This window comes from Charadrius vociferus, unplaced genomic scaffold (assembly GCF_000708025.1).
Source record: "Charadrius vociferus isolate BGI_N301 unplaced genomic scaffold, ASM70802v2 scaffold90, whole genome shotgun sequence".
NCBI classification, from domain to species: Eukaryota; Metazoa; Chordata; class Aves; order Charadriiformes; family Charadriidae; genus Charadrius; species Charadrius vociferus.
The window spans coordinates 4,583,921-4,600,181 of NW_009647222.1; the positions used below are offsets into that span (position 1 = coordinate 4,583,921).

The following is a 16,261-nucleotide window of genomic DNA, read 5'->3' on the forward strand; positions in this document are numbered from 1 at the left end:
GAATGACACTACAGCGCAGCCCTGCGCGTCCAGCTTGCCATCAGCGCGCTCCTCATCTCTTCCTTAAAACGCTTTCCTTTGCACCCCTGTTTTCCCCTCTGTGTCCGTGTAATTTCTCTTTCTTTGCTTGCTTTCTGTTGCCTTGTATCACCCCTATAATATTGTATAGTTACCATTAGAGACCGCCTTATTCCTCTGGTGCTTCTTACAGACTGCCCCGGTTACGCTCACCTGCACATAGCATCCTTTCTCAGTTTAGCATTAAACCACTCATCTTAGTTCTGTTTCCAGCAGTGCCTAGATGTAACCACGATAGGTATACTAGAAATGTAGAGGCTGATTCCACTAAACGTAGTCACCTAGAAACCCTTTTCCTCCCTTCACTTCATCGAGGCTGAGAGCGTGGGTGGTTTCTAAGTGACTGAGAGAGGTGGAATAGGTAGGAGGAAAAGGGTCTGAAACATTAGGAATAACTTGGGAGGGAGGAGGGTGGAATCGGGTCGTCTCTGCTACTGCTGTGTTGTTCCACTCTGGAGAAGTAGCAGCAGGAGGTGCTGGAGGAGGAGGATTTACAGCAGACGCTCTGGAGACCCAGAGCCAAACTCTGACTGCTGGAATTGCACACAGGCTGCATATGCCACTGGGAGGTGGTGGAGTGTAGTAATAAGTGCAGTTGTTTTTATGTATGTAATCACTTGGATAATCACAGGAAAATCTGCAAGTGAATTGGACTATATCAGATTATTTGCTTTTTATGTTTAGTTAATACTTATGCATTAAGAAATCAGAAGCAGCCTTTTAGAAGACTGGGCAGCCTTTTTTTTTTTTTTTGAGTTGGGAATAGTTTAAAAAGCACAGTTTTCTGGCTATTAGAACTCTGCGGTTTGATCTGCAATGAAGGGCTGTTGTTTGTAAGAAGTCATTTAATGCCGGGAAAGAGAACTACTGATTGCTATCAGGCTCCTCTCTTCCCCACTTTCAGTACTCGGATTAATTGAGAAACTGGCCTTCATCTACAGCAGTATGCATGGGGGCAGATGTATGTGAAGTGCTTTATGTGTTGGACACTAACATTAGCTGAGAATTAATTCCTTTTTTAACTATTACCAGTGTCTCTGTTGACTGATGGTGATTTCCCAGTAATTTTCAAAGTGTCTCATTTGCTTCTGCCATTAAGTGCCTTCTAAAGGAAATGCAGTTTGCTTTTGAGTGTCTGGAATATTGTATGTAACGTAGTAGAGTTATCAGGTAAATTAAACTTGTTTCTGAACATGAGTGAGGCATGACCTTGGATATGCTGACCATGATTTGTCAATCAGATGCTGAAGTATCTGCAAAACAAACCCTTTTCTGTAGTTTTCCTCATTCGTGTGTATGTTAATGAATCTCTTCGTACATAGATATAATCAAACAGATTAATTCTGGGTTTTGATCTTGTTTTGCCCTGACCGTTGTTTTGGAACCTAGTCAAAATATGTTCAAAATATGTCTTCTCTTAAGAAACAGTGTTTGAGCAAATAACACTTCTTCTGGAAGTCTATATTATTGTAAAGCTTCTCATTAAATAATACTGTGAGATACTTACTAGACGATGAGGAAAGCTTTGCCCTCCATTAGGAACTGAGGTGTTTTTTATTCGTTGAGATATTCGGCACTGGAAAAGTACTTTTTGTAAAGTTCTTATAGCAGCCATAAATACTAGAGAGACTTCCTGTTTGCTGTACTTTGCCCTGTGCTGTTATCGAAAGACACCTCGATTTTTGCTCTAGAGAAGGCAGGAGTAAAGAAAAAAGACAGCCAGAGCGAATAAGTAAACTGGGGGGTGGGAATCATATGACCCAGCCTGAATATTTTTTCTTTTAATTTGGAAATGTATTCTTGCTTTTATAATTCAATGAGTGAGTCCTACACATCAATTATTGTTTTTATTAACTGGGGCCAACTTGTAAGGGTAGTGATGTATCTAGAGTTGCATAGAGGTGCCTAACATCTTCAGAGCTTCCATTACATCAGGAAGCTGTTACTTGAAAAAAATTGACCATTAGTGGTGGTGGTTTTGTGTTTGGTTTTTTTTTAATATGTGGGCTCCTGACTCTCAAGTGTGCTAACAGAGAAGGAAAAGATGTACCCACTTCCTCCACTAGATTTGCATTGAAAATTATTTTCATGTAAAATTGAATAGAGTTGTAAACACTGCAGGAACACTTGTTAGTCACAACAGTGCTGGAATTATGCTAATATAATGCTAATGCTCTTGCGGTGTAGTTGATATCATGCCTGTTAAGATGCTTGTGACTTGCATGTAACGCAAACTCAGTAGATTGATTTTTGTTCAGAACTCTGCCTGTCAGGTAATTTGATGCTACTGAATTTCAAGGCAGATCTGGTGATGACCGTGAGTTCTAGGTACTGGTGAAAGGAAGGAATGTTGTTAAATAAGGGCACACTTAAACCCTTATTGTTATTATTTGAAAATGAGAAATCCAAAGCGGATTTTTGCGCATGTAGCTTCAGATTACAGGATTTAAACTGAGGCAGTACTGTGAGTCAATTCTAGAATATTTGTTTACAGGACTAAAGCTTTCAATGTGTGGAATCAGACACACACTATTTTAACTTAGTTTTAGGGAATAGACCAGTATGGCTAGCGTCATTTCAAAAGCTGATTGGAATGTTTTGCTACTTGTTTTCCAGACTTACCCACAGGTTGGGAGGAAGCTTACACTTTTGAAGGTGCAAGATATTATGTGAAGTAAGTGGAACGTTTATCTGTCACAATACTATAATTTCCAATTAGTTTGTCTAAATGTTGCTGTAATCTTGAATGTATTCCAAACTGAATTTAAGTGTTATGCTATAAATCTGAAAGGAGTATTTAAGCTTGTCATGGTGTATGTTGTCCTTTTTTTACCGAATTCTGCACGGGCGGAACAATTTCCTGAGTTTTTGTGTTAATACTTTTAATTAAAGCTGCTTAAGGATTCAGATTCAAATGAAATTTCTGCTGGGCGTGTGACCATTTAGTGACAAATATCCTTGCAAGTTGAGAATACCTTGAGTTTGTCTGTTTGTTTGACACTCGTGTGTATACACTGTCATGCCATAAATGCTTTCAGGAAGGCAAGATCTTGCTTTGTCACTGGGAGAAGAGTCTTGATTCAGCCCTATTCTCTAGTAATTACGTTGTGTAAAGCCACTCGGAATATTTAATGTGGCTGTTTTCTTTGCGGACCTCCTGTTTCTGCTTCTGGCATTGATCTTTGTTACTCTCTTATTCACGTTTCGGTATATTTTGAGGTATGTATCCACTGTGGTAGACTTGCTGTATTGTGTTTTTGAATGAGAGGCATGGAAATTGAGCTCTTACTTCGAAGTCCAGAAGTTGTGCTGATCAGATCTGTACAAACTTCTTGCAAACTTTTCTTCTCCAGATAATCAGACCATTCTTATCTGGAAAATGTTAAAGTGGGACCTATGTATATTTGTCCAGTTAATATGCTTCTTTTTCTGTTATTTAACAATCTGCAGGCTTTTCTTGATTCATTCAAGAGTTTTTACTCACTACACTGTGTGTTTGGTTTGCCACCATTAAATGGATAGTGTCGTCAGTGGGATAACTTGTATGAGTGAAGGTTACTAATAGTCATAGAGGTTACAGGCTGCAGGTCTGTTTTTCTGCATCTTGGTGTTGAGCAAAAGGTAGCTGCTCTGTGTAAATTGCATTATAGACATTGTGAGATGGGTGTTACGTGTCTGCTGCATGGTTTATTTTATATAGAAACGTGTTTGATTTGATCCTAAACAAAATAAAAAAAAACATTGAAAGATAATGCTTCAAAAATCTGGTCAGAACTGGTACCATGCTCTCTAGAAGGGGTGGTCCTGTTAGTAGGCGACGCATTTGTTTTACTGTACTGTGCTGCCTTCTTGTCATTTACGTTACACTAACGTTGTATAGCAACTGACAAGAACTACACCAGACTGTGGATAGGAATGTACTAAGGATTTCACCTCTGGTGTTCTGTTCAGATTATTAAATGAAGATGTGTGAAAATTACAGAAAGCTGTTTTTGTGTGCGCATGTAATATTAAAAGAAATTCTTCTATACTTTCAGATGGAACTTGTTCTCATGGAGTAAACCGGTGAACAAAGTGTTAGCTATAGTAACTGGAAAACAGCAACTTGAGTTTTCTTGGAATCAAAAAAAGTGTGTGGACAGCTATTGTAGAGTGACTGATGCTCAAACTTAGCAAGTGGCAGGTTGTTTGTGTACTCTTGTCCTTATAAGATCTTGTGTTCAAGGTGTTATCATAACTGTTAAAATGTACATTAAGCTGATTGTTTTGCTGATAGCCGACACTAAATAGCTCTGTTTATATTTAAAAGTTGTGCTGCATCTTTGAAAACCTGTTGCACAAACAACACTTCTCTGTGATTTGATAGATGTAGGAGGGGGTAGCAGGGATGGTGCTGTCAAGCCTGCTGGAAGGCTCACATGGTATGACCAGTTTGGCATCCTTAGTTAAAGACGTGTTTGTTGTGTAGCCTCTCAGGCTGAGTTTAGACTTCTTCCCAATGACAGCTTCTGCTTTTAAAGCTGTCTAGCATTCAGCCCTACCGGTGCTAGAGAAGATGTGAGAGCTAACGTAGACAGGGTGACAACATTATAATCACTATCTTGTAACCCTGGGTAGTGTAACTCCAGATGATGTGTTGATTATAATAATTCTAGTTGTCTGAGTCTAAACTTCTGTGGTGCTCCTGTGTGAGTAGGAAACAGGGCAGGTTGTTGTGACCTTGTGCTATGCAGGCACCCCTACATGTGGATTTTTAACTAACCTGCTCATTTGACTGTACTGATTCACTAAATGTTAACGTTTATTATGTTGATTACAGCATAACGAAACTATGTTAAAACTAAAAATGTTCAAAACCTGTTCATGGTCAGGTCCGAAAGACATATGTTGGTTTATGTTCTGGTAGGAGTTACGAAGTTACAAGGGAATGAATGTTAATGGCAGGCCGTTGATGCATTCAGCCATGTGAAACTCAGCTGTTGGATTTCTGTAATGTGACCAGTAACAGAGTTAGACAAGATGGATAGTCAAGTTTCTTTATCACATAAATAACTTCACCTAACTTCGGAGGCACAGCTTCAAATATGTGGGTTGAATAAAAATGTTTAACAACCTTGCTTTACTGTAAGATCTTACGCTAGACTGTGTTTGAAAATAAAAACCTTTTGAAAATTATTCTTATAGTTCTTTAATAATAGGTCTTCGCTGTTCCAAGTGGGCGTGTCGCTGAATCTATTACTGTGCTTTTTCTGGCTTTGATGTAGTAAACACTGTATAATCAAATTGGGATAATGTTGAGGAGATAATCGTCAGCTAAATCTTAACATTCCTTGGACTGGCATTTCAAACAAATGACTCAGGATACAGACTGCATCGAAATGTGATTATTTTAAAGGACTCCGTATTTTCCTTGGGATGTGTACATTCGTTTTCAGAATAAGTAAATACCAAATGGTGACTATTTTATAGAGTTCCCCCCCTTGAATTTTTTCTAGCTTTAAGAATGAAAGATATTCTGAAACAGGAATAGGTAAGGAGTTGTTTCCATTGCATAAGGTGGTTTTGGTTTTGTATAGGGTTGTATTAGTAAGTTGACGCTAGCTAGGACTTTGACTTTTTTTGCATTTTTTTTGGATTAGTAGAAGAATTCTGATGCTTGGTAATGACAGAATCCTTCTCCCACATCCTCCCCATCCCTTGTAAATGCAAATGACAAAAGGTGTTGTTTGTTATTTGGAGTAATAAATAAATAAATAATGTAATACCATGCTGTTTTGTATACATTCTTGTGAGATGTGGTTACATTGTTAAAATGTTTTGTCTCTTTGGGAGTGAGAAAGACTGTTTTTGTTTACTTAATGTTAGAAATGTGCACAAATAGCCCTTCCTCATCACTTGATGGGAACTTACTCTATCGGTAAACTTTTCTGAAATAATGCTTGGTTTGGGTGTAGTCTTTATTTATGCAATAACTAAACTTTTACCTGGAATATAGGGTTGTATGACTGTAGAATTGACACATTCAGATACCACCTTTAATTAGTTTATTATCAGTTAACTATTGAATCTCCTGTATTATGACATAGAACAAGATCTGGGAAAACTCCTCAGTTGGAAAATTATGGCACTGCATGCTGAAAAACTTGAGATTTTCTGTTGTTCTGCTTAGAATACTTCACTGGACTAGTTAGTTATGCTTAGTGTACTGAGCACTCATTGAGCTCTGGGAAGTTAAGGATTTTATCCCCGAAACAGATTTAAGCTGGATAGTGGTGTGGGAAGCTTAAGTTACTTATATTATTTTTAAGTGCATAGGGAAATGGATTAATGTGACAATCCCAATATGTTACTTGTTCATAGAGAAAACATACTTGGTCATGGGCTTCAGACTCTTCACCTATTAAGATCAATAAGAATTTTCAACTTGATGTTTTTAGTACCTTGTGATGACTACATAGTTGTTAGAGACCAAGGTACTGGTTTTGAGTGCTGTAAAATTACATAAATATGTCTTTCTCTGTGTGTCTATTTATTCAAATGTGTATGTTTAAGAAACCATTATTGCTGGTTAAAACCATCTGACTATCTAAACTCAGGCATTTCCTTACTTTTCTTGCCTTTTTTCCTTACTTTTCTTGCCTTTTTTCCTTACTTTTCTTGCCTTTTTTCCTTACTTTTCTTGCCTTTTTTCCTTACTTTTCTTGCCTTTTTTCCTTTTTCATTTCAGTAGTTCTGAACATATGTTAGGATTTTTGTATTCATTTTTTTTTAAACCAGGTTTATATTATTTAGGTTATTAATTTACCAAAGTTGTTTTAAAAATCAATCCAGTGATCATACTTGAGGAGTTTGGCATCAGTCTAACTAGTTTGGCTTCTACAGAAGTACTCTTAGATAAGCTGTTTGGGTGTCAGAATTTGATATGTCTGTAGTCCGCTGTAGGACAGATACTTTTTTGGGCAACTGACTGAAGAAGTTCTTAAAAACTTAAAGAATTAAGAAGGTTTCATTTTTAGGGTTTTGGGATGAAGTTTACCTTTTCCTATATTTATCAGAACAATTCTTGTCTGTAGCCTTGTGGAAGCAAGGCATTGGCAAACCTAGGCCAAAGCCAAACTGAGTTCACTGTTGCATCAAATAGATTTTTGTGTGCTTTTATAGAGACTTTTATCAATACAGGTTTGTTTATTGTAGGCATGTAGCTTGAAAATTGGGAAGGTAAGAAAAATGTATTAAGTGATTAAAAGGGATAAGATCTTTTTCAGCCTTGAGTTTCTGTTTACTAAAATAAACCTGTGCTCATTGAGAATTCAGCTTTTGTTTGAGCCTGTGTCTTTTATGTGCATTCTAAAGATCCTCTCCCATTCAGCTGAGACTTTCTCCAGAAAAATCAAAGAACAACTAGTCATGTTTGCAGAGAAGCCCTTTCTTGAAAGGAAAAAAGGAATTTGGAAAAAATAAGAGCAGATCAGACTGTTTTTCTCCAACAGTAAGAATCACAGTGTTCCTCCCAGAAATTTAGTTCTTTTCTTGTTACCTGTATTTATTTTACTAAAATTAAGAAAAGACTGACGTTTATTCTTGGCCTTGATTTGGTTTATTCTTACATGGTAAGACCCCTGGGTAAAATAGTGGAATATGGTTAGATGGGTGAACTGGGACATAACATTACAATGAACGAGCCTGTGCCTTTTGTTCAGAAAAGGAGAACTCTTAGGAATGCCTGCAAATTTATTATCTATTTTAACACTTATTTCTTTTCAAGAACCACAACCACTGCAGTGCTGAAGCTGGGTGTGGAGGTGAAAGGTTTCTAGACACAGGAAGAAACGGGTGTGGGTCCGAGGAAGAGAGGTGGGACTGCATCCAAAAAGCAGTTTGAGGAGGATGCAGTGGGAGGAGGATGGAGGTAGTGGTACTGAAGGAGAAGGCTAAAAGGTGGGAGCAGTTGCAGAACAGGGAGGAGTAGAGACTAAACCAGGCAGAAGGAAGCAGTGACAGTGGGAAGTCAGTAAAAGGAGTAGGGGTGGGAGCTGATTTCCTAGGAGCAAGCTGGATGGAATTTCTCCCAGAGGGAAGGGTGGCAAAAGTTCACCCTGTGAAAACATGTTGTCTGACTCGTGTGCAGGTCTGGCAGGGCCTATTACCTCTGGCTTACGAACCTGTTTCAAAGTTAGTCTGGCAGGTAGAATATCAAATGTGAACGGTAGGAATTACTGTGCTTATAAAGTCTCTTTTTGACTCTGACGTCTGTGGTTGATATTTTGAGCCGTCTCATTCCAGAAGTGTGTTTCTAAATTGGGTAATACCTTGAGTGCTTTAGTTTTACTAAGATAGGCTTGAAACCATGAGGGAGCTTACTGATTTTTTTTTTTCTTTTTTAAACCATTACCACTTTTTTAAACACTTGTAAGACTTAATGGATAATTATTTTAAAGTAAAAAAAAAAATAATCTGTATGTCAGTTGTTAAATGAAATGTTGAAATCCATGAGGAAGACACTGAAGACACTCAAGCTTTTTAATACCTGTTAACAAATTAGTAAGTTAAGGTCCCCAGTTTTGGATCCTTGGTTTTGGAAGTGGTAATATTTCTTCCCTAACTTTGGCCTTAATTGGTGATGGAGTTAATAATAGCAGGTAAAACTAATGTATACTTTATGATGTTATTACTGTCGAGTGAATTGTTCTGTGGTCTTCATTTTCAGTATCTACAATGTGTGAAAGGTGGTGAAAAAGCCCAAAGAAACGCTGATCCATCGTAACTTTTTTTATGTAGGTGGCTGCTGCATTATTTTATAAATACAGTGGTGCATTTTTTTCCCAACCCCTCCCCCCTTTGGAAAAAAGGACAACTGAACTGACATGCACTCTAAGAATTATTTTGGGACCTGCACCAGTATTTCCTCTTCCTGTTGTGTCAGGGTGTTGCACAGGTTCTTTTTCTCTTCCTCATCTCAGTACCCTTATCCTGCAGTACCTGTAGCTGAGGGACACTTCCAAAAACACCTGAACCGTCAGACAGGTACCTTGTGAACTTTTCCAACAGAGAAGTCTACTTGATGTAGCCACTGCTCAGTAGAACTTTTAAGGGTCCGAGTTTTACCTGGTGCAAATTGTGTTTTGCTTTTACTTACAGGAGTTGCACGCGCTTTTTTTTTTCTGTGGTCTGCAAGTGTTTTGTTGTACTGGATCAAAACTAGCGTCTGTTGTGGCGCTGCGCTAAGCCTGTTTTTCCTGCATATGTTTATGTAACACTGGCTCTTATTATAATGAATTACACTTTCATTAAACCTGAGATACACTTTGGTTGGCAGTTCAGAGCGTTCTTCAGTACGCTTCTGTGTGCTTGTGAGAGAGGGAGAAGACTCCTGCGAAGCTTGAGGCAAATACTGGCTGGAAGCAAAGCTCCACAGCCCTGACTGCTGCGATTTCTGCCAACGTGGTGCCTGTATGTGTGTTTTTTCTATGTTTCAGTAAGTAAATACCTAAATTTAAACACTTGCCCCTTCTCTCTCCTCCTTCTCTTGCCTTCTTTCTTTTGTATGTGGAAGATAGCCATTCCTCTCTGTTTATTTCAGTTGCTCTTGCATTTGGTTGTAGGGAAGGTACTCTCTGACAGCAGTCTTAGTGGGTAAGAAGTTGCATCAGTAGCCACCTTCAGAAGGAGAAGTTTGGGAATGGGAACTTGATAGCACAGGCACTCCAGTAAAACTCTTTGGAAAAGTTTCCTACTTCCTAGTACTGGGTGGGACAGGGAGGTCTGCTTATATAGTTGGTTGTGAAGTTGCATCTTTCTGTTCCAGACCTATAAAACTCAAATTGAATACTTGTTTCAAATCTGTGAAGTGAAAAAAAGGCTTTTAGACAGCATTTGGAATGCCTGCGTGGGCTGTGATGGTCATAGAGCTTTATATAAACAATTAAAATTGCATATTCAAGAGGTTTCAGAAACTTAGTTCTTCATGGCTTTCTCCACAGTGACTTAGAACAATTATTTGTAAGGAAAGGTATATTGCCTTATAAGTATCTTATTGTTTGAAATTGGCTTCCTGTTTTTTCTTTTCCAGAATCTATCACAAATCTTTTTCAGTAGAAACAAATACTTAAAGAACTAATACTGTGCTTTATTAACCAGAAACATTTTAGTGTGTCCGACCAGGTAAGAGGGGTCCTAGGAAACAAAGGTGTTTGAAAGGAGAATACCCAGTGAAAGTTTTGATTTAAAATGCCATCTTTGCCATCTTTCAGTTCCAGTATTTCATGGAAACTTGTATATTTTTTACTACTCGCTGAGTAAGTAGGACTACTGAAATTGTATAAATGCTGAAAAAAAAAAAATAGTTTTTGATGCTTTATCCGAGTTGTACTACTAGCAAAATTCTGTCATCTTATATTTTTTTAATTCTCTAATTTTGTGTCAAATTCTACAGATTAGGCAGCTGCTGACTAGTGTCTAACATGTATCCTTTATAAGAATATCTTCTGGGATGAGTAAAAACAGTTGATATATCATCTTTAAAGTTTTTCAATTAACCTCATTTATAAGAAGGACAAAAACCTCACTTCAAAATAAAGTGTTGTAAGCAACAAGAATAAATGTGGTGCTCCCAAATACCTATGGGGAAGAAAAAACTTTTTAATCTGAATGTAGAAAAGAATAATTTAGTTTCATGATGGAGAGGGTGAAGCTGGCTAAGACTGTTTGGGATTTTGTTGGTTGGTTGGTTGTTCTTACATGTTGGCCACACTGTTTTGTAAGGCTACTTTCTTTTGTATTTTTCCATGTACAAAAAAAACCCAAACCTCTACATAAATTTAAAACTTCTTGGTTGAAATCTTTGAAGTTTGATACAATAGGTTCAAAAAGAAAATTACAAACACAAGTATGTGTTTGAGCAATCAATGTCATAACATCAAATATTTATGTTAACAATAAATTTTAATCAGAATAATGATGTGAGTTAAACCTCATTAGAAATTCATATAATCTGTTCTGATCTTAAATCTCTTTTATGGTACAATCTCTATCTTCAATGCTTGATGAGGGTATCAGTTGCCTACGTGGTCTGAAACACCAAGATGTTTTCAGTTAATAAAGAACACAAATGTTACTTTTTTTTTAATTAATAACATTTTAGCTTTTACTAATTGATCCATCTTCTTTATTGTATCTGTAGAGTTAAAAGCATTTGACATTCGAACCAATAAATCTTTTGTTGGCTGAATTGAACAGCTAAGGATAATATCTCTGATATAGTGAATTTTATGAGTGTAGTTCGCTAAAGTTATCTTTGATCTGGCAGAAGGTAGTTATTAACATTGTTCTACAATGAATTTGAAGAGTTTGGGAGCCTACATAGTTACATTCATCACTGGGAGTCTTGGGCTATCTGTCTGTAGTTGGTGGCCAGTTAAAAATACTGACATAGGGTTTCTTATCTCTTTGTAGAAGCATACCTAGGGATTATACCAGGCTAATGACACCGGTATGTTCTGATCTCTGCCACACAGTCAGTCTCCTGCTTCTGTCCATCCATGCCCAACTTCAGATAAAAATGAACTGACAATTGGCAAGGCCATTTAATAAACCTTGTCTTGAAGTAGTGTGGAGATGAGACTAGAAGGAAGCAGAGTGTGAATTGTGGTAACACTGCTGGAAAAGGTGGTTTGACATTTTGTACTGAGCCTGGTATTTCTTTTTCTGCAGCTCCTGTTTGATAATTACTAAATTAAAGGGTTTTTTTCCTGGAAATGGAATTAAAAACTTTCCCAGGTTAAAATTTTCCCTGCCACAAATACTGTTCAAGAAAAGTTTTGTTCTTAAAAGCAGATAAAACCCAAAACCATTAAATCTGTAATCTTCTAGCTGAGTGCAATACATAGTACATAGTAGACAGCATAAAAGGTGAAGCCTTGGAATTACTTAGACAAGTGTCTAATTATAGGTAAAGTGACTTTTGTTTAAACAAAAATGAAATGAAACAGTATCCTTTTGGCCCTCCCACAGCCAGGAGTGGGTTTTTATTTCTAAATATGTGTGTGTGTAATGTATATGATGCATTGTTCTTTATGCCTCTTTCAAGGACTCCCCCCTCCAAATTTCTTACAGGAAACACTTGCATTTTGCTTCACTTGCAAAACACAAAAATATTTCTAGACATCAGGAAAAATCTGAACTTTTTCCTGAAGTGCTCTTTATTCTTGTATCCTAAGCTAAACACCAAAGATTTTGCAATACGCTTCAGCATAGAGCTCACTATGTTGTGGTTTTTGTTCAGCTTCAGGTGAGAGTGCTAAACCTGTCTAACAAGAAATTCAGGATTTCTGTTGCCTCTGATTGCTCACTTTGTGGTTTAAAACAACAAAAAGTGCTATCAAATTCAGCATTCAATTCAAGCACCGGTGCTTTATCCTCTTCATTATAATTTTTTGTTTGGGTGCCTGCTGCTTCAAAACAGTTTTGAGCTCAAATGTGTAAGGTACGGGAAAATCTTGCAGTTTTATAGATGGAAAAGAACTACGTGAGACATAAGTAGAAAAAAATCTGTTGATGAAAGCAGTGTCCTATTAGCTTGTAAGTGGGATTGGTTGTGTTTCACAGCCCTTGATGATTTGAGCTTGGGCTACATGAGAGACTGCAGCCGGCTGAGGAGTTGGAATTATTAGCATTTTGGTTTTAAATAAGAGAGGGTCTTTTGCAGTCTTTGTTCAATAATTGAGTGGCTTTTGCTTTTCAACTTTCAGTGATGCTATTTGTAAGTTGTTAAAGCAGGCAGAAGAGAACTCTAATCTTCTCAAACTTTTAATGAAGATTGAAGGTGGTGTCATTTTAGACAGGTATTGCAATCAACATTAACTTGTACAAGAACTCTTGCATTTCAGTTATTTTATTACTTTGTTTAAAAATTGCCTTGTGCAGTTGGAAATAGGCTTGTCAAAGAAATTATGGTAACTTAAGGTTTTTATTTAATTTTCCAAGGAGGTGGAGAAATTAATGTGGAGTTGGTTCAGAACCTGCGTCTTGTACAATTTCACCAGGTCTGGTATGTAGGAGATTATGTAGCTGGCAGAGTGAATCTGTAAAGAACAAACCTAATTTTTCACTTGTTTGAAGATGGGATAAGCACTTCTAGGAAAAATGGGAGTATGATTTTTGCTGACTGTCTCTTGTATTCCTGTCTAATTCATTTGCAGCAGTGGGAACTTAAATTGTAACGAGTGGAGGTGTATACGTTTTGGGTTTGATTTAACTGCTGGATTCGACAGGTGTCTCTTATTACAACTGTAGTGGGAAAGGTTAAAAGCAGAGCTTAGGGAGGAGTTTTATGGTTTTGGTTTTTATCTGTCCAAATTTGACATAAGTATGGCAACCACAACAAGAAATCAAATGCAATGCAGACAAAGCTGTAGTTGGCAGCTGTTAATTTGTTTTGAGCAGCGACAAATATTTCAAGTCTTCTGATGAGTTTATTTTCTTTGAGTTGAAGTAATTTGCTTTTTACTAGTTGAAAAGCCTGTCTGCACTACTAATTTGAAAAAAACAAATAAAAATAAAAAATTGGGGACTTACCTGTATCAGAAAAACAACTGTCTTCAACTCTTGTCTCTTCAGTTTTTTTCTTCTGCTGTTTGACCTTCTCTTTCTCTTCTTCCTTTTCATTTTATTTCTGTATATGTGCCCTGATCATTCACCTTACTCTTTTCGCTGTTATTCTGCTTGCTTCTAGCACTGGTAGCTCAAGTAGTGTTAGACATGATCTTCCCCAGTTGGACTGCATGCCAGATTTTCCTGAGGGGAATGTAAATACTGTGAGGTCAGTTCAGTATCAAATGCCCGCAGCCTGAAATGAACTCTGCAGGATCTCCTGCTATTCAGTCAAAATTAGGACCTGCTCAGGATACCATACTAAATATTGAAAAGTCAAGACTTGAAATTATATGTTATGCTTTACAGGTTTTTTTAATTTAAGCTTACTTTTTTTCCCCCTAAACTAAAAGCAAAAGAGTGAGCGCTAGGAACAGCTCACTATAATTGTGATAATTGACAGGCATGTTTAAAAACCTCTCTCTATATACTGGTCAATTACTTGGTATATTTCTTTAAGGCTATAAGCCAGAGGAAGCAGTATATGTGTGTGTTCAGTAGATGTTCACCTGCAACATATCTGAAATGGTGATACTTAAGCATTGAACTTAGGTGCTTTTAATAGCAAATAAAATCTTTAGCCCATCTATTCCTCTATGTTTCCCCTCACCTCCTTCCCTCCTCCCTTTCTCCCTGAAAAAGAATGGTGGGAAGAGAGAACTGTGGTAAATGCATGTAGCAGAGCAAAACCAAATTGCTTTTTATTACTTTCTCCTGTACTTCATACAACCATGCTAGTCATTCTTTTGAGGGAGAAATGCTGTGTGTTTGCTTTAGATCAGTGATGGTCTTTAATTGGCCATGTGGTAGTTTGAATAGTAGTGCATCTACGTGGTGCTAAGGACTCGATGCAGCACTTCTAGTTTTACACAGAGTGAAAGTGTAGATTAACAGCTGAACTTGAGGTTTTTGGCATTGTAATGCTGTCAGTAGATTGGCCTAACTTAGGCATATATGTCTTTCAAACTGTTTTCTGTGAAAGATTGGCTCCAATTAGTGAAGGAATCCATCTAATTGATGAAACTAGAAGAAAATAAACTGAATGTTAATGAACAAGTCAGGGGTTGAGTTATTCTTTGGTGTATTCTGTTGGCCACACCACACCAGACAAACGCATTCTCCATTTTATCTCCAGGTCTCTAAGGTGTCATCATAATACCACTGTGAAATGACTTGTGGTTGGGGAATTTTTGCTTTCTTTTTATCAGAGGTCTTTTATTTTTCTGAGGAGATAAATAGTGTTGCAGTTATTAGTAGGTCCAAACTGCTTTACAGTGCTTTTGTAATGTTCCTGGTAAAGTTTTACCAACCCATCTGTGGTTTTGTGTGGGAGGCTTTCATGATACTCAGATGAAGAAATATTTGATTATTGAATGCTATGTTTTGATTTTCTTTGTGGATTAAAGTGAGTACTGAAATTAACTGTTAGAGGTATTGATGAAAAAGTACAGTGCTGAACTGAGAATAAAACAGATTTTATAATGGAAAGCATTTGTTGTAGCTGTCTTGTAAGTAAAGTAATGTTAAGTTTAAATTAATACATTATGAAATGGCTCATTCTGAAGCAAGGATAAATGTATTATGGAATGTAAAGCCATCTTTGAAGAATGGTACTCAAATACATTTCTTGAACGGTTTTATTAGTACTTAGTTTTGTGCCATTGAACAGCATACATACCATTTCTCTCTAAAAATGAAAAGCATAAACACCTGTGTGCTGGTAGGACAGTGCTTAAAATATTCAAGTAAAAATTCAGGTTAATGGCTGTGAGGTAATAGGAACAGCTAATCTACCAGTTCTGTGCTTTTTTCAAAATAAAGTAAAAAGCTATTTTTGTTACTAAATCAAAAGAATGTGGGGGGTTTTGTTGTTGTTATTTATGAAGTGATGCAATAGTCATTTCTAATTTCTGTGTAATAGTAATTTCTGATTTCCATTTGAAAATTATGTAAAGTTCAGCAGCAGGATTACAGGAAGTCTGGTATGTGACTAGCCGTGTAGGATTTGTGAGGTTTGTTTGGTTTTGTACTTTTACAATGCTTTGCAACAGTGCTGTTGATTTTCTAGAGCCTTAAACTTAGGGAGTAAGGATGTTGTAAATACTAATACGTGCATAACTTGACCATATGCACTGACTGTTTTGGCTTCTGGAGCTGCCCGAGTGAATGACATGATGTCTGTTCAACTCATCGTTGCATCAGTGCTTTTCTTGGTCTAATTCTGTAGCCCCAGGATTTATTTTGGGAAAGATCCAATACTGTTGGCTGAGAAGTCTACAAGGGAATGTAGGTTTGGGTTTTTTTTTCCTATAAAATAGAATATTGGTCTCTTTTAGAAGCTTCTTTTGAAGTATTTAATGAATCCTCCTCATGAGGTGTGATAATTAAACATAGTTTTGTGTGAATCATTAAAACTTTAAAAGAAAGTGCTGATATTTATTTTTCATTTCAGTAGCAAAGGAATCAGACCTATTCCCTCAAATTTGGTTGAAGTTACTGTATTTTGTACAGCCACATTCCCATTAAAACACTCTTT

The 16,261-nt window shown here is 37.0% G+C and overlaps 1 protein-coding gene across 1 annotated transcript in view; it reads left to right on the plus strand.

Moving 5' to 3' along the window:
- The first annotated feature begins 2,702 nt into the window (after window positions 1–2,702).
- The window catches only part of PLEKHA5 (pleckstrin homology domain containing, family A member 5), a 172,353-nt gene continuing 158,794 nt past the window's right edge, over window positions 2,703–16,261 (plus strand). The window contains exon 1 of the mRNA XM_009879658.1: window positions 2,703–2,752. The gene's annotated coding sequence lies outside the window, so the exon portion shown is untranslated. The remainder of the gene's footprint in view (window positions 2,753–16,261) is intronic.